This window comes from Triticum aestivum, chromosome 6D (assembly GCF_018294505.1).
Source record: "Triticum aestivum cultivar Chinese Spring chromosome 6D, IWGSC CS RefSeq v2.1, whole genome shotgun sequence".
Taxonomy (NCBI): Eukaryota; Viridiplantae; Streptophyta; class Magnoliopsida; order Poales; family Poaceae; genus Triticum; species Triticum aestivum.
In genome coordinates, this window is record NC_057811.1 from 72,757,519 (window position 1) to 72,777,428 (window position 19,910).

General features: G+C 41.2%; 1 pseudogene; it reads right to left on the bottom strand.

Moving 5' to 3' along the window:
* Positions 1-1,456: 1,456 nt before the first annotated feature.
* The window catches only part of LOC123142447 (ethylene-responsive transcription factor 1-like), a 28,936-nt pseudogene continuing 10,482 nt past the window's right edge, over positions 1,457-19,910 (bottom strand).

Here is a 19,910-nt window from a genome sequence, read left to right on the forward strand (position 1 = left end):
TATGATTGGAAGTAATAAAACCTCTACCTTTTGGAACTATAATCGTTCTTTTATCTATATACTTCCATAGCGTGTCTGAAAGTATGTGCGTTGTGCAAGGCATCGCCACTATCCTTTTGGTTTTTGGAAGACTAATTGTAATGAATTGTGCCATTATGCTTTGATAAATGCTCTGCAGGAATCAAGTATGCTTGAAGATGTAAGTTAGTTGATGGTCTTGTGACACTTACTAGATTTTTTTGAATTTATGAGGAGGTCGACAATAACAGTTGGCTTCACTCTTCTCACTAAAGATCAATTGATTCAGGTAACAAACTTGTTTGCATGTTTTGGTCTCTTTACTGGCTATCTTATTCAAGATCATATTTATTCTAATGGCTACTTCCAGAAGGCCAGCTTTCTGGTTCAGTTACTAGATCCTACACTGCAGTTTTTCCTTCCTATCTTGTTGACAACTTAAAACCTAGCTCATATATCTTTCAGGTTCTCTGGCAGCCCATGAATGTAATAGGCAAGCAGTAGAAGTTTTTCCTTCCATGAACCTAACTAGTTGACCCTCTAATCAAGATTACTACTAACATACTTATGCCGATGTCAAATTAAATCAAGGACGTAACATGACAGTGACACAAGACCACCAATTTGGTGACGGTTCTGGTAATAAATCAAGTGAAAAGTATATGTAGTTCACATGGCTTCTCACATGGAGAGGGACTGAGAAAAATAAAATGCATTTCTATAAGAATGCACTGAAATGGAACATATCCCTCAACTCATGAATTAGGTGCACTAAATGTTTATTTAAGAACTACGTCGGTGAGAAGAACTACATGTAGATGGAACGGCTCCATATGACCACGCATCTAGTATCAAAGATTAGTAAATCGGGTATATTTTGCCAGAGCTTGAAGTGAAGATGTATAATATAGAGGACAATTTGGCCTAACACACACTCTTTCAAAATAGAGGTTGAAATGTCCAGCCCCTGCATCAATATGATGCACACAACCATAAATTTACCAAATTGAGAAGATATATAGGTTACTTCTGTCACCAATTAAACAAGCAGAACTAAAGGAAAAAACGATCAAGTGCATAGATTAACACAAACTGGACATAGGTTCATGCTGTTCACATTCAGAAATGGTAGCGATGACATCAAAGTTGACAGAAGATAAAGACAACGGTTCATCATAAATGGCTGCCACAGAAAGACAGTTGAGTAGGGAAAGGGTCGATCCGACAAGAGACTTAGGATGCAACTTTTCTGCATCAAATCTTGGACATAAGCATATGCTAGCCAAATGTGACAATAGGGTGCTTCCCAATATCTCATAGCCTTGCTCCTGAAAAATGGAACACAAAGTTAAGAGTGATGAAAAGACTGTCAACCTCAGACTGGACATGCAATATGCAAAGGCTTACCCTTTATCCAGATATACAGGGTGTGCATCCCTTAGAAAAATTCGCCACACATGGGCATGTCATCGAAGCTCCAGAGGTCCATGTTGCCAATGACATCCCGAGGCACATCAAAATTCAGAAGGCTATCAATCGGCTCGTCCACGCCATCATATATAAGAAACCTCGTCCAAGCCTCAAAATCGACATCATTGTTCTCCATAACATGAGGCACCACTAAGTTGTTGGTGTTACTCTGGGCAAGTGCAGATTCAGCTCCTCCAGCAATCACAACTGAGTTATAGGCGTTACTCTGGGCAAGTGCAGATTCTGCTCCTTCAGTAATGGTAGAAATGGGAGCAATGGATGGTATATCTGGATTCTTGGTGTCATAATCCCACTCCAAGTCAGAGAAGCTAAAGGAGTTGATTCCCTGGTCAGAGTACGAATTCATAACAGAGGCTTCAACATGGCCATCCGAGTTCATTGCATGAACAAATGACAGGTTGTCAGGAAGAGCAAGTGGCTGGTTTGATGCAAAGTTAGCAGATGGGTAGATGAAAGCATTTGGGTTGGCAAGGTTGTTGACTGATGGCATGACAGAAGGTTCCGGTGCCACGCTTAGCTTTGGTGATTTAGGAGCAGCAGGGCGAGCACGACGCTTCTGAGGAATTATTAGTTCCTTTGGAAAGTTAACCTTGGCCTTGTTGCCACGGATCCTGCGTGCTTCAACATCATAAGCTCTCGCAGCTTCTTCAGCACTGTTGAAAGTACCAAGCCAGACACGTGCACCCTTGCTTGGATCTCTGATTTCAGCAGCCCACTTACCCCAGGGGCGCTGACGAATACCCCTGAATTGACTCTTTCTCTTCCTTTTTGCTGAAGAACCATCAAAACCTGCAGTAGTCATGGTGCTTAAGTCATCTGAAGATCAATGTCAACGCTAAGAGGGATCAACACGCAAAAACATCTTCCACACAAATTAAATAATTTCATCACAGACATGAATTTATATGTAAAATTATGATGATGGTAATGAACAATGAACCATGATGGGTCAAGTTTAGGTGAAAGCATTAGTCAACCACAAAAAAATGAAATAAAATAAAATAAAATCACAACTTAATAAATAAGAAAACACAGGGTCCTGATAAACAAGACCTCATGTTAGACCTCTGACATCATTCTACAATTGCATTTTGACGAAACCAAGTCTAGAACAATCCTCACACACGACTACAACGACCTAACAAGGAAACAATTTAAGAGGACAAGGCCTCTAAGCAAAACGTAGATATTTGGGCCTTTTCACGGATTTACTACCCCTTTTTACTAAATGGTAAGCTTATGGATCACCATCGAAGGTCTAGAAAATTATAAATCATAAGATCAACAACTTAACAACCAAAATCGCTTCTTTGAAAGAAAGGACAGTGTCAAAAACAGCCTACTAACTGACCACAACAGACAAATGGAAAAAGCCTAACCCTTCACCCAAATAAACTTCTTGATAGCACATCAAATCCAAAATCGCTACACAAACAGAAGTAACACCACCCAAACATAGCCTTCCAACAGCAACCCCTACACATTTTCTCTTCCTACCAAATCAAATGATCAAACCTTTTCCGAACCAATCACACAATCTCTTGGTACGATAATCAATCACTAAAAGGTAATGATACGTAGATTAAAAACTAGTCCAAGCGACCCAGGCCTGATACCTTGGGAGAGGGAACTCTTGGCGGCAGCAAATGACTTGATCTCGACGACCTCGTTGTGGTCATCCTTCTCATCCACCCTAGTGCGCCTGAGCTCCACGTCGGAGTCCCCGGACTCGACCTCGAAGTCTTCCATTCGGCCTCAAAATCCTCCTTGTTGTCGTCCACGCCGTGTCCCCTACGCCCGCCGAGCCCCGTGAAGCGTCGGCCCTCGTTGCTGCCATGCCGGGGCTTCTTCTTCTCGGGCCATAGAGCCGCCTTCGTCACTTTCCGCGTCACCGTGGGAACCTTGACGTCCGCGAGGGGCGCTCCACCACACACGATGGCCGCTGGTACCTTGCCGAAGTCGTCGTCAGGGGCGCGGGGGGGGGGGGGGTCGCCGGAATTGGTAAATTGGTAAAAAAATTAATGAAGCGGGGTAGAAGGTGTGGTTTGGCAAGTGGGTGCGAGGCGAGTCCCTATATACACGATGTCCATGTGAAGGCAGGAGGGGGCTTGCGGTGGGTCCAATGCGCCAGCGAGGGGCCACACGACCGGTGGAAGGCATGAGGAAGGTTCCGAACGAGCGTTTCTACTCAGGAAAATCTTGCGCGTTGGCCCCTTGGGAGAAGCGATATTTCTGGTATTGTCCTTGGGGAATTAATGGATGAATGTACATTTCACTTTCTTTCTTTGGAGGCAAGCAAACATTTATTAGCTCAAGATTAATTGTTGTACTACAAAGCTGTAGTACGACTGTACTACTACTGTCGTACACTCTCCGTCCGGGTTTACCGGATGGGTTCATCCAATCAAACATTTAACCAAAAATCTTCTTATAAATGATTATGCGTAATGCAAAGATTTTTGCGAATCACTCATAGCTAGTTACACCATTTATTAGCTCAAGATTGTACTGCAGACCTATATAAGACTGTACTACTACTATCGTACTCCTCCCGTCTGGGTTTAATGCACGGATTCATCCAACCAAACTTTTAAACAATATCTTCTCATAAATGATCGTGTGTAATTCTAAGATCCTTGAAAATAACTCACAGCTATTTACTTCATTTATTAGCTCAAGATTGTATTGTGCACCTCTAGTATTTACGTATCATTACTGTCATACTCCCTCTGTCTATGTTTATTGGATGGGTTCATCCCACCAAATGTTTGACCAATATCTTCTATTAAATGATTGTTGTAACTCTATGATTCTTATAAGTTACTCATAGTTACTTACTCCATTGTTCTTAGTGAAAAGGAAAGTTGCTCCATTTAGTTACTAGCATGTACTTCGTGTGCAATCATTTGCATTGTTATATGGTAGTTATGTGAATTATAAGTTAGAATTACAACGTTCTCATCACATTCTTGATCTAACCATGTATATGGAGATCTAGTATTTCTTTTAAACTACCATGGCATCGACCTTACTTAAAATTCAACCAATATCTCCTTATAAATGACTATGTAACTCTATGATCTTTGTAAACCACACATTGTCGGTATTAAAATCGGCTGATCTCGGATAGGGGGTCTCGAGCTGTGGACCGGGGAACGATGGACAATAGGAGACAAGGGAGACGATATTTACCTAGGTCCGGGCCTTATCGATGAGGTAAAACCCTACGTCCTCCTTTGATTATATTGACGTGATGGAGTATCGAGTACATGATGATATACCTCGAGATCGTATGTTGTGTTCTAACCCTAAGGCTTGTAATTGTGCCTCTATGGACTAGACCCCTTGGCTTATATAGGCACCGGGGGTACCTAGGGTTACATATGGTCGGTTGCCAACTAGGAATAAACATAACAACTATTAGAGTTATCCTTGAAGTATACACCAAGTCTTCGGTGGTTTCCATCTTGATCACGTTAGGATTCGTAGCTTCTGGAGTTCTTCCTTGAAGATCGGTGGGCCGTAAGCTCGACCCATGGACTGTGGGCAGTATGGGTTGGTACCCCTAGTCCAGGACACCGTCACACTTATTTACCTACCCCTGTCGAGTTACTATTATGACTTTTCCAAACTCTTTTGCCCTTGTTTTGGACTCTAATTTGCATGATTTGAATGGAACTAACCCGGGCTGACGCTGTTTTCAGCAGAATTGCCATGGTGTTATTTTTGTGCAGATATAAAAGTTCTCGTAATGACCTGAAACTTCAAGGAGGATACTTTTGGAATAAAAAATATTGGCAAAAGAATTGACTGAAGGGGACCCACCGCCTATCCACAAGGGTGGAGGGCGCGACCCCTGTCTTGTGGGTCCCACGAGGCTCCACCGACCTCAACTCCAACTCCATATATTCACGTTCGGGGAGAAAATTTTTAGAGAGAAGGATTCATCGCGTTTTACGATACGGAGCCGCCGCCACTTCCTGTTCTTCCTCGGGAGGGCAGATCCGGAGTCCGTTTTGGGCTCCAAAGAGGGAAATCATCGCCATCGCCATCATCAACCATCCTCCATCACCAATTTCATGACGCTCACTACCGTGCGTGAGTAATCCCATCGTAGGCTTGGTGGACGGTGATGGGTTGGATGAGATTTACCATGTAATCGAGTTAGTTTTGTTAGGGCCTGATCCCTAGTATCCACTATGTTCTAAGATTGATGTTGCTATGACTTTGCTATGCTTAATGCTTGTCACTAGGGCCCGAGTGCCATGATTTCAGATCTGAACCTATTATGTTTTAATGAATATATTTGTGTTCTTGATCCTATCTTGCAAGTTATAGTCACCTACTACGCGTTATGATCTGGCAACTCCGGAGTGACAATAGTCGGGACACTTCCCGGTGATGTCCGTAGTTTGAGGAGTTCATGTATTCACTAAGTGCTAATGCTTTGGTCCGGTTCTCTATTAAAAGGAGGCCATAATATCCCTTAGTTTCCATTAGGACCCCGCTGCCACAGGAGGGTAGGACAAAAGATGTCATGCAAGTTCTTTTCCATAACCACGCATGACTATATTCGGAATACATGCCCACATTATATTGATGAATTGAAGCTAGTTCTATGTCACCCTAGGTTATAACTGTTTCATGATGAATGCCATCCAACATAATTATCCATCATTGATCCATTGCCTATGAGTTCATTTCATATTGATCTTTGCTAAGTTACTTTTCCGTTGCCACTATTACGATTGCTACAAAACTGCTACTGTTACTTTTGCCACTATTACCGTTACTTCCATACTACTTTGCTACTAAATATTTTGCTGCAGATATTAGATCTCTCAGGTGTGGTTGAATTGACACCTCAGCTGCTAATATGTGAGAATATTCTTTGTCTCCCCTTGTGTCGAATCAATAATTTTGGGTTGAATACTCTACCCTAGAAAACTGTTGCGATCCCCTATACTTGTGGGTTATCAAGACCTTTTTCTGGCCCCGGTGCCGGGGAGCATAGCTCTATTCTCTGAGTCACTTGGGATTTATATCTGTTGATCACTATGAGGAATTTGAAAGATCAAATAACCAAGATTTTTCCATCAACTATGAGGGGAGGTAAGGAACTGCCATCTAGCTCTGCACTTGATTCACCTTCTGTTTTATTGCGACACCTACACCTACTATTGATTCTGATATGTCGCATGTTATTGATGATGCCACTTGTGCTATGCATGATGCTTATGACGATACTACTTATCTGCTTGATAATACTGTGCCACTAGGTGAATTTCTTGATGAACAACTTGCTAGGGTTAGAGAGAATGAAATAACTGAAACTGATGATATTATTGAAACTGAGGATTATGATTCTCCCCCTAGATATGAATTGCCTGTTGTACATGAGGGTTATATTATGGATGAATAAACTGCTAGAGACTTCTTTGCTTGCAACGATAGAGATGATCTTAATAAACTGTTAGCTAAGCTGGAAGAAAGGTCTTTGAATGCTAGAATGCAATATGATCCTAAGTTTGCTACTTCACCTATCTTTGTTATTGATAAGGATTATGAATTCTCTATCGATCCTGAGTTAATTACTTTGGTTGAATCTGATCCTTTCTATGGTTATGAATCTGAAACTGTTGTGACACATCTTACTAAATTGAATGATATAGCCACCCTATTTGCTCATGAGGAAAAAATTCGCTATTACTATATTCTTAAATTGTTTCCTTTCTCATTAAAGGGTGATTCTAAGTTATTGTTTAATTCTCTTGCTCCTGGTTGTGTGCGTAGTCCCCAGGATATGATTTACTACTTCTCTGAAAAATATTTCCCTGCTCATAAGAAACAAGCTGCTTTAAAGGAAATATCTAACTTTGTGCAATTTGAAGAAGAGAGTCTCCCACAAGCTTGGGGGAGGCTTCTCCAATTACTTAATGCTTTGCCTGATCATCCTCTCAAGAAAAATGAAATACTTGATATCTTTTATAATGGACTAACCAATGCTTCCAGAGACCACCTGGATAGTTGTGCTGATTGTGTTTTCAGGGAAAAGAACTGTTGAGCAAGCTGAATTGTTGTTGAATAATATACTGAGTAATGATAATGATTGGACACTTCCTGAACCAACTCCGAAGCCAATTCCGAAGAAAAGGGGTATACTATTTCTCAGTCCTGAAGAAATGCAAGAGGCAAAGAAATCTATGAAAGAAAAAGGTATTAAAGCTGAAGATGTTAAAAATCTACCGCCTATTAAAGAAATACATGGTCTTGATAACCCGACACAGGTAGTAGAGGTAAACTCTCTTTATAGATTTGATGAAGGTGATGAAGGAAATATGCCCTAGAGGCAATAATAAAGTTATTATTTATTTTCTTATATCATGATAAACGTTTATTATTCATGCTAGAATTGTATTAACCGGAAACATAATACATGTGTGAATACATAGACAAACAGAGTGTCACTAGTATGCCTCTACTTGACTAGCTCGTTAATCAAAGATGGTTAAGTTTCCTAGCCATTGACATGGGTTGTCATTTGATTAACGGGATCACATCATTAGGAGAATGATGTGATTGACTTGACCCATTCCGTTAGCTTAGCACTCGATCGTTTAGTATGTTGCTATTGCTTTCTTCATGACTTATACATGTTCCTATGACTATGAGATTATGCAACTCCCGTTTACCGGAGGAACACTTTGTGTGCTACCAAACCTCACAACGTAACTGGGTGATTATAAAGGTGCTCTACAGGTGTCTCCGAAGGTACTTGTTGGGTTGGCGTATTTCGAGATTAGGATTTGTCACTCCGATTGTCGGAGAGGTATTTCTGGGCCCACTCGGTAATGCACCTCACTTAAGCCTTGCAAGCATTGCAACTAATGAGTTAGTTGCGGGATGATGTATTACGGAACGAGTAAAGAGACTTGCCGGTAACGAGATTGAACTAGGTATTGAGATACCGACGATCGAATCTCGGGCAAGTAACATACCGATGACAAAGGGAACAACCTATGTTGTTATGCGGTCTGACCGATAAAGATCTTCGTAGAATATGTGGGAGCCAATATGAGCATCCAGGTTCAGCTATTGGTTATTGACCAGAGACGTGTCTCGGTCATGTCTACATAGTTCTCGAACCCGTTGGGTCCGCACGCTTAAAGTTTCGATGACAGTTATATTATGAGTTTATATGTTTTGATGTACCGAAGGTTGTTCGGAGTCCCGGATGTGATCACGGACATGACGAGGAGTCTCGAAATGGTCGAGACATGAAGATTGATATATTGGAAGCCTATGTTTGGATATGGGAAGTGTTCCGGGTGAAATCGGGATTTTACCGGAGTACCGGAGGGGTTACCGAAACCCCCCGGGGGTTAATGGGCCATAGTGGGCCTTAGTGGAGAAGAGGAGAGGCGGCCAGGGCAAGGGCCGCGCCCCCCTCCCCCTAGTCCGAATAGGACAAGGAGAGGGGGGCGGCGCCCCCCTTTCCTTCTTCTCCTCCACCTCTTTCCCCCTCTTCTCCTAATCCAACAAGGAAAAGGGAGGGAGTCCTACTCCTGGTGGGAGTATGACTCCTCCTGGCGCGCCCCCTCCTGGCCGGCCGCACCTCCCCCCTTGCTCCTTTATATACGGGGGCAGGGGGGCACCCTAGAGACACAACAATTGATCGTTTGATCTTTAGCCGTGTGCGGTGCCCCCCTCCACCATAGTCCACCTCGATAATACTGTAGCAGTGCTTAGGCGAAGCCCTGCGTCGGTAGAACATCATCATCGTCACCACGCCGCCGTGCTGACGAAACTCTCCCTCAACACTCGGCTGGATCGGAGTTCGAGGGACATCATCGGGCTGAACGTGTGCTGAACTCGGAGGTGCCGTGCGTTCGGTACTTGATCGGTCGGATCGTGAAGACGTACGACTACATCAACCGCGTTGTGCTAACGCTTCCGCTTTCGGTCTACGAGGGTACGTGGACAACACTCTCCCCTCTCGTTGCTATGCATCACCATAATCTTGCGTGTGCGTTGGAATTTTTTTGAAATTACTACGTTCCCCAACAGGTGATATTCCTCATAATAAGTCTGCTAGTCAATGTTTGGACGGGTTTGACAAATTTATTGTTAAACAAGAAAACTTCAATGGTTATGTTAGTAAACAATTGAAACGTAATGCTTACATGCTTGACTACTTGGGTGATTATATGTGTAGAACTATTAATGATCTTAAGCTTATTAGTAAACATGCTTCCATGGTTACAACTCAAGTAGAACAAGTACTTAAGGCGAACGATGATTTGCTTAATGAGTTGAATAGTAAGAATAATGATAATGTTGTTTAGGTTATGACTAGAGGTGGTAAGATGACTCAGGAACCTTTGTATCCTGAGGGCCATCCTAAGAGAGTTGAGCAAGATTCTCAGAGAGTTAATAGTGATGCACCTAGTCCTATTAATAAAAAGAAAAAAGAAAACGGATAGGACTTTGCATGCTTCTAGTGAACCTGTTATAGATACATTTGAGAATCCCAACGATATTTCCATTTCTGATGCTGAGACACAATCTGGTAATGAACATGACCCTAGTGATAATGTTAATGATGATGTTCATGTTGATGCTCAACCTAGTAATAATAATGATGTAGAGATTGAACCTGATGTTGATCTTGATAACCCACAGTCAAAGAATCAACGTTATGATAAGAGAGACTTCGTTACTAGGAAACATGGTAAAGAAAGAGAACCATGGGTTCAGAAACCCATGCCCTTTCCTCCTAAGCCATCCAAGAAAAAGGATGATGAGGATTTTGAGCGCTTTGCTGAAATGATTAGACTTATCTTTTTGCGTATGCATTTGACTGATATGCTGAAAATGTCTCCTTATGCTAAGTATATGAAAGATATTGTTACAAATAAAAGAAAGATACCGGAAGCTGAGATTTCCGCCATGCTTGCTATTACACTTTTAAGGGTGGAATACCAAAGAAACTAGGAGCTCCAGGAGTACCAACTATACCATGCTCCATTAAAAGAAACTATGTTAAAACTGCTTTATGTGATCTTGGAGCCGGTGTTAGTGTTATGCCTTTCTCTTTATATCGTAGACTTGAATTGAATAAGTTGACATTGTTGGAGATATGCCCCAGAGGTAATCATGTGATGATGATATTTCCATATGTATTCATGAGTCCTTTGTATTGTCCTTGAACATCATCAATGATATATATTAATAAGTATGTGACTTGTTTGTGGAACTATGTATTGTATGATGATTGTTTTAATGGTCCCTAGTTGATAAGGTTATGCAGACACATATCCTTGACTAGTATATGACTCGGTTGATGACTATGTTTCACAAGTCATGTGCATGGAGATGCTAGATCGATAGTATGGACTCGGGGATGGAGATCACTGAGTCGGACAAACCCACTTTGAGACGCAGTGAGAGATTGTCATCTGTTAATCTCAAGTACAATGTCTATGCCATGTCCTAGACCTGAGGTCCTCACATGTTCTCGGGATGAGGATCGACTCACTTAGGTTCTATCAAACGCTACTTCGTAACTGGGTAGTTATAAAGGTAGCTTTCGGGTGAGTCGTGAGACATGCCGCGAGACATGGTTGACCAAGATGGGATTTGCCCCTCCTATTTGGAGAGATATTCTCTGGGCCCTCTCGAGTGATCAGATTCAGAAAGCATGGCCATGCGACTTGGGTTAAGCGTTAACCTAGTTCGGGAATCTGTATCACGGTTTCGAGAAGAGAGGTCGAGCTATCACAAGGGTGACAAGTACTCGCCTTGAGATCGACAACAAATATCGCAAGGCAAAAGGAATGTTGCATATGACCCATTGTCGAGGTTCGTCAAACGACTTTACACACACATGGGAGTTGGCACGTTCTGCTAGGAGCCGCTACCAACTATTGACTTGGTCGTGTCCATGCGTGCGTGAACCTATAGGGTCGCACACTTAAGGGGCTGCAGCCCATTCGGATTGGATCCGAGTGGAAAATGGATGTGGACCCCTAGTGGGCTCAAGTGTTGAGCCCACCTCGGAGGTCTATATAAAGGGAAGTGGGCGCACCACTTAGGGTTGATCTTTCGAACCCTTGTTAGCCACCGCCACTCCCCACGCCCATGCCGCGCGACCGGACCTAGCAGTCCACTGCTCGATGCTGCCCCCCGTACGTGTGGATACCTTGGAGGCATCGCATCTGCGGTGCTTGGACGAACCGTTCGAGGGAACCGCGAGGTGCCTTTCATGGGAGATCACCATTCGTGGGTCTTCGCCGTTTGCGGGAGATCACTGTTCACGGGTCTTCGCTGTTCGCGGGAGATCGGGAACGCGAAGGGGAGACGGGCTGAGAGATCGACTACACGCATCACCAACTCTACTTCCGCTGCAGTGACTGCACGTCTAGTGGTAAACCCGATCTCGTAATCTATTTCCAGCAGCATGATCTTGGTTGAGCGGTAGAAAATTTTATTTGGCGCTAGCGTAGCGTACCGCGTGTTCCAATAGACACCTACTGAAATTTCCATGCAAATGGCTGATAAATCAACTGCTATACCCATCAGTATTTGTGAGGATGTGCCTGTGGTGGCTGCAAACATTACTATCTTGACGGACTTTGTTGTTCTTGATATTCCCGAGGACGACAGTATGTCGATCATCCTTGGTAGACCCTTTTTGAATACTGCAAGGACTGTTATTGATTGCAACAAGGGAAATGTCACTTTTCATGTTAATGGTAATGAGCATACGGTACACTTTCTGAAGAAACAACCTCAAGTTCATAGTATCAATTCTATTGGAAAAATTTCAACTATTACTATTGGAGGTTTTGAATTCCCTCTTCGTACTGTCAAAAAGAAATATGATATTCTTATTGTTGGGGACATGCATATCCCCGTTGAGGTATCCTAGTGTTATTCGAAATTTCTCTGGTTTCATGTCATTCGGAAGAATTTTGTTAATAAGACTTGATCAACCTTGTTAATGGATTCCTTTTGATGAGCATGAGATGGATGAATATAGAGGGCACAAGTTTCTGTACCTATCTTTTACTCTCTGTTATTTAGAATAAATAAAGCAAAAATAGTATTATCCGTCCATTTTCTGAATTATCCGTCCAATAAAAAATGTCCCGAAAATAAAAGTTCTCCAAATGCCGTGAAAATTTAGTATGATTTTTATAGAATATTTGAGAATTTCTGGCACTGAGAACACACTAGGGGGTTTCACCAGTGGGCCACAAGGGTGGAGGACGCGCCCTACCCCCTGGGCATGCCCCTGCCTTATGTGTCCCACGTGGGTCCCCTCCACTTATTCCAGCACCCATCCACTTCGTCTTCCTCTAGAAAAAATCACCCCGTAGCGCAAACCCATGTTCTTGCTCATCTTGCTGCCATTTTCGATCTCCTTGTGCAAAGCTCCATTTGCAAAACTGTTTTGGGGGATTTTTCTTCGGTATGTGCTCCTCCATTGATCCAATTAGTTTTTGTTGTAGTGCTTTATTTATTGCAATTTTTTTTCTGATGTGGTGATCTTGTTCTTGAGCTTGCATGTCAAATTTATATGGTCCAAAGTAGTTTTGATGCATGATTTAGCTTTTAGACACTTGTAGGAGTAGTTGCTATCAATCTTGTTCAGTTTGGTTCACTTTTATTTCAAGTCACTAAAAATTTCAGAAGTTTTCAGAGAAAGAAAATGATGAGGCGATTGTTGAGAGGCTCCTTGAGTCGGGATTCGAAGGAAAAAGAAAATGAAGAGAAGGAAAAAGAAAAGTCCAAGTACAATCTTCCTTGCACCGCGGAGATTCGGCTGTGTGAATGGCCATGTGATGCATTCTTGGACGCGGCCGGAATTTATGAGGATTTCTATTACTTGGCTGAGAATGCAAGCATCACCGACTTCCTCCACAACCAGTGTGATCAGTACCTCCTACTCACTAATACTTTCGTGCAAAATTTTCATTTTCATGCTAGGAGATCACCACCCATGGTAGATTTTTACTTATATGATGAGTATAAGGAAATGACGCTTTATGATTTTTGTGAGGTTTGCAAATTACCTTTTGAGGGCAATGTCGAGGAACCACGTCCTAGAGATGTGGAAGATTTTATTGATAGAGTTACCGTTGGGGAAAGGAGAAAGGTGTCGGAAGCGAGAGTGTCTAGTTTACATTTTCCTGTTCTGCACTACTACTCATTATTTTCTGGTAGATGTTTAATTGGTCGTGGGGACAGTGGAGGCCTTAGTGCTCCTGACCTTGCCATTTTGCGCCATGATTTACTTCGTGATAGAACTTTTAGTTTAGGCTCCATGGTTGCTAGGCTGTTGAGTTTAAACCTTACGAAGGGTCCTATCCTTGGAGGTATCTATGCTTCCCGCCTTGCTAGAGGTTTTGAGATACCTATTATGCATGAGGAGAAAGAGGAGATGCTACTACCCACTTCATATTTAGACTATAACAGTATGGTAGCACATGATTTTATTCGCTATGATAAGGAAAAGAGACTCATTTACAACCTGGTATTTAGCGAAAAGACTTGTCAGATTATTACCTTGTCTGCACCTTGTTTGTTTAATATTCATTCAGGCACGTACCTCATCATGCCCACGGACATTTATGCATACTGGGAGCGGACGCGATCCCTAGTTCATGAGCCAGAGCCATCACCTGATCCATATCAGGAGCCTGTTTACCAGTGGGAGCCGCAGGAGCTCGCTAACCAGTGGAACCCCCAGGATCCTCCTCAGTACACCAGAGAGGACCACTTTGATCCATGGGTGTAGACCAACTTAGGCCAAAAGCCTAAGCTTGGGGGAGTACGTAGTTCTCACCGACATTACATTCATGTTCACACACTCATTCTAGTTGTCAGTGTTCATACTTTTTCATTGTATTATCCATGTTAGTTTATTTCTTTTTTTTTCTGCTTTCTTCTTGTGTGTTTAAAAACCTTAAGAGAAAATAAAAAAATTAGGTGTAGTTTAGTTTACTTTCCATGCTTAGTTGTAGTATTAAAAGAAAAACCAAAAAGATTTCTCGTTCTTCTTTTGCTTTTTGGGAGCTTTCCCGTGTAAATAGTTTTTCTCAGTATTGTTTTTCTTTCTTCAGAAAAACAAAAACTCCAAAAACATTTCAGTTTGTTTCTTTGAAATTCTTTTCTTTTCTTTGGGGGTCGAGAGGAGAAGACCACGATGAAAATGTTGAGTGGCTCTCATATGCATTATTGTTGATCTAACAAAGAGCCCATATTACTTTGTCTTATCCTTTGAATAAATGTTTGCAGATTCCAGCTTAGTTCAATGCACATGCACTATTATTATTATCCACACCATTCGGTCATGCAAGTGAAAGGCAATAATCACGATATATGATGAAATGATTGAGATGAGGAAAAGCTGGTATGAACTCGACCTATCTTGTTTTTGTAAATATGATAAGTTCATTGTTCCTGATTCAGCCCATTATGAATGAAACATGTTTGCAATGACAATTAGAGATTATAGTTACTCATGCCATGCTTAATTAGCTAGGAGTTTATAATGGTTTACCTTGCATGCAAACATGCTTTTAAAATGGTTGTGATGTAGTATGATAGGATGGTATCCTCCTTTGAATGATTCGAGTGGCTTGACTTGGCACATGTTCACATATGTAGTTGAAACAAAATCAACATAGCCTCCACGATATTTATGTTCATGGTGATTTATATCCTACTCATGCTTGCACTCAATGTTGGTTAGTCACAATGCATGTTTATGACTGTTGTCGCTCTCTAGTTGGTCGCTTCTCAATCTCTTGCTAGCCTTCACTGTACTAAGCGGGAATACTACTTGTGCATCCACTTCCATAAACCTAAAGTTGTTCCATATGAGTCCACCATACCTACCTATATGCGGTATTTACCTGCCGTCCCAAGTAAATTTGCATGTGCCAAACTCTAAACCTTCGAATGATAATCTATTTTGTATGCCCGAATCGCTCATGTGGCGACTGGGGGCTGTTAGTATCTTCCATGCTAGGTGGGTTATTCTCACGATGAGTGGACTTCGCTCATAATTCACGAGAAAATGACTGGTAACCGGGATGCCCAGCCCCATGCTCAAATCAAATCAAAATATAATTGCAAACAAAAATCCCCCAGGACTGTTGTTAGTTGGACGGTACCCGTTGTTTCGGACCAGCCGTGGAATGTGCTTGTTGGTGGTGGGGGAGTATAAACTTTACCATTCTGTTTGGGAACCGCCTATAATGTATCTAGTATGGAAGATACAGAGATCTCTTGGTTGTTATGTTGACAATGAAAGCATAACAACCAAGAGATCTCTGTATCTTCCATACTAGATACATTATATCTGTTTCAAAAACTCGAGCTCTAGCACCTCTGCAAATCCCTGCTTCCCTCTGCGAAGGGCCTATCTATTTACTTTTATTGCCGAGTCATCATCCTTTTATAAAAAGCACCAGTTAGAGAGCACCATTGTAATTTGTATGCATTGTTATTAATTTATATTGAGTATGACTGTGACTGGAGCTCTTTTGCCATGAATTACAATATCTAGTCTGTCCTTGATCTTCGGGGGTGCTCTGCATTTATGTTTTGCGGTCTCAGAAAGGGTTAGCGAGATACCATTTTGTTATATCATATCATGATTGTTTTGAAAAAGTGTTGTAATCCGACATTTATTATTATTGCTCGCTAGTTGATTATGCCATTGATGTGAGTCAATGTGAGACCTAAATGTTATTGTGAATATGGTTAGTTCATAATCTTTGCTGAAAACTTGAATGCTGGCTTTACATATTTGCAACAACAAGATCAAACAGAGTTTGTAGAAGTTTTTCTTTATCACTTTCAGTTTGTCAACTGAATTTCTTGAGGACAAGCAATAGGTTAAGCTTGGGGGAGTCGATAATCTCCATCGTATCTACTTTTCCAAACTCTTTTGCCCTTGTTTTGGACTCTAATTTCCATGATTTGAATGGAACTAACCCGGACTGACGTTGTTTTCAGCAGAATTGCCATGGTGTTATTTTTGTGCAGAAATAAAAGTTCTCGGTGTAGCGACCCGACCCGAATGGATCAAGTCTCTGTGCTTAAGTGTCATCCCTGGATCGGTATGCTGACACACACAGTACTCGAGGATTTATAACAGAGGTAAATCACATGTATAAAGTAACGTAAATACTATTACCTCAATCCAAATAGCGGAAGTAACAAGGTTGTGGATTCCCATCAACACAACGGCAAAGTTGAGTGTAGAAATCGTAACCCTAACGAATCACTTACTCGTCGTAAGATATCCTGCAACATGAAACGTTGCAGCCCGAAAACAGGTCAGCACATGGAATATGCTGGCAAATTCACACCATAGGGAAAATGATGAACAAAGGCTATCACTACATGCATATATGGCTGGTGGAAAAGCTCTATGGTTATAATGTTTTTGCGAAAAGCCAATTTTTCCCTACTGCAAAGGAATAAATTTTATTTAACTACCATTGTGGGTGTGAAACATTGAGATGGTTGACAACATCTCAATCCCAATTAAGTATCATCATTAACCCAACAAGATTAATTAAAGTAACATGATGAGATCAACGGGATAATCCAAGAACTAGATACTCAAGATGTCCATAACCGGGGACACGGCTAATCATGATTAGTTTGTACACTCTGCAGAGGTTTACGCACTTTTCCCCACAAGACTCGATCTCCTCCGTTGGATTTCTCGCACTTCATGGTGTTTGAGAAACGGATGGTCGAGACACAGTCTTTCAGAAGCATTTACTCTCTACTTCGGGCAGACCGTTACACCTACAATCCCCCTACATCTGCTAGTCCACCTCTTCAAGAGCTCACACAACTTACTCAACTATGCCAGAGCCCATAATGGCTTGTGGCTGCACACGGAAGTTTCTAGCATGAATAATCTTATGATCCCTTTGAGTCTGGGTGGCGGTCCATAGGATGATCACACGGGTACTCCGGGATATCCAAAAATACAGGCAACACTGGGTTCTCCAGGTGCCTCAATCCACCCAGATGTTTATTTAAGTAGCCACCTTAAGTTGAACCACTAATTAACAACCTCACATCTGTCATGGAAATTCACTCAAACCCAATCCACGTCTACGAGCATAGCATAGCAATATAGGCAAACGTAGAAGTAACTCCTCAAAGGTTTGGTAATAAACAGGGCAATAGGTTCCTACCTCATCAACTACCTCCCAATACCCACATGTTATCAATCCTACTCATGCAATGTTTGAGGGTTGAATCTAATGCATAAAAACTGGGTATGAAGGGATATGATCAAAGTGTGAACTTGCCTGCAATGTTGATGAAGATGATTCGCACTCAAAACTCTTGATAGATCTACTCGTCACACTCCGGTCAATCTATCGAGAGCAAGCAATAGTAACCACACATAAGCAATCACTCAAAAGATCGAGAAGAACGAAGAAAACAATTCGGAAAACTTCAAAACCAAGCAAATAACTCTTGCGACATAAAACAATTTCTAACAGCACCAAAATTACGTGAATTTGGCCTTATCAGAAAGTTTAGGTCAAGAGCTTCGCTTTGCAAAAAGAATCAACTCAAACGGAGTTACGGAACTTAAATTATGAACAAAAGAAGTTTGAATATGAATTTGAACAAATTTAGAAATTTGAAAATTTCAAAAAGTTGACGTGACAGGTTAACTGGATAGGTGAAAACAAGACGAAACTATAGGCGCTGGTTTCATCTAATTTGGATGAACGAGTAAAAAGTTATGGCTATTTGAAAAATCAGGGCCAAGCTGTTTTGCAGAAGAAAAAAAATAGCTACGGATAAAAGAATTCTAGATCTAAGGTATAAATACAGAGACCGAATAAATATACCTTTATAAGGTATAGAAAAGACGACTTCGGAGTGTGGAGACAACTTCCAAAAGTCCCGCCGGAGAGGAGAAATATATTTTTAGCTAGTCAAACCAAAATATTGATTTAACCCGCAATGGATAATTTTTGGAGGCTCTATGGGTCTATATTTATAGGTGGAAAAGAGGTTTAGGGGTTAAAGGCTAGGCAATGTGGGACTAAACGTAGACGAACAAATAAAATAAACGGGGAACCGCATGGGCTAAAAGACCACGGGCGTCTGCGGGCGCACGTACATGGCGCTGCAGTTTCTTTTCTTTCTTTTTTGAAATTGAAAAAAAGAAAAGAAAAACTATGGAGAGAAAAAAAAATGGGGAAGCATTATGGCCGGCTGGGCCTGGCCCATTTAGGAGAGAAAAAAAACGATGGGACGCCAGATGCTATTATGCAGCGCAAGGGCAATAAATAAATATGGGCCGTACGTACATTTTTTTATTAGAAACAGAAAGGAAAACTGTATAACGAAAACAAAAATAAAATTGTACATAGGCATATTATATATCAAAATTTTCAAAAAAAGATTTCCTATAGCGTGAGCATTTTTCTAGAATTAAATGAAATCCACAAAAATTCAAATAAATCAAAGAGTGCTACTGCTCTACTAAAATCCAATAAAAATCATTTTCAAAATACCAAAATTAATTCAAATTTATTTCTCTCCAATTTTCTGTTGTAGGGAATCATGTTACCCTATTTTCCATATATTTTTATTTTGGAGAAAAATAATTTGAATAAAACCCAAATACTCCAAATTGAAAATAATTTCCAAAAGGACTTTAAATTAGATCCTTTTAAACTTCCAACTCATATTTCATATGTTTTGAAGAAGTCATTTTATCTTCTCTCATGAAAATCATTGAGTTGCTTGAAGTTTCTGAATTGGAAATATTTTCAAATGATATTCAAATATTTTCAACACCCCTTTTCATTTAAATAAATGGAAGAAGTCATGTCATCTTCTCTCGAGGGTTTTGTGATGAAAAGAATTTGAATTCATGGAGATCATAAAAGCAAAATGAAAGTTTGGGAAAGTCCTTTTATTCCCTCTCATTTAACTTTCAAAAGATTTCGAATTTCACTCACTTTCAGTCAATCAATCACACAACAATCCAACAAACAATCAAATCTATCTATTTATTATAACATTCCAAAATTTAGAATTTTGGGATGTTACACTCGGAATCACCTGAAACTTCATGAAGAATATTTTTGGAACAAATAAAAAATATTGGCGAAAAGAATCGACCGAAGGGGACCCACCACCTGTCCACAAGGGTGGAGGGCGCGCCCCCCTGTCTTGTGGGTCCCACGAGGCTCCACCGACCTCAACTCCAACTCCATATATTCACGTTCGAGGAGAAAAAAATCAGAGAGAAGGATTCATCGCGTTTTACGATACAGAGCCACCGCCACCTCCTGTTCTTCTTCGGGAGGGAAGATCTGGAGTCCGTTTTGGGC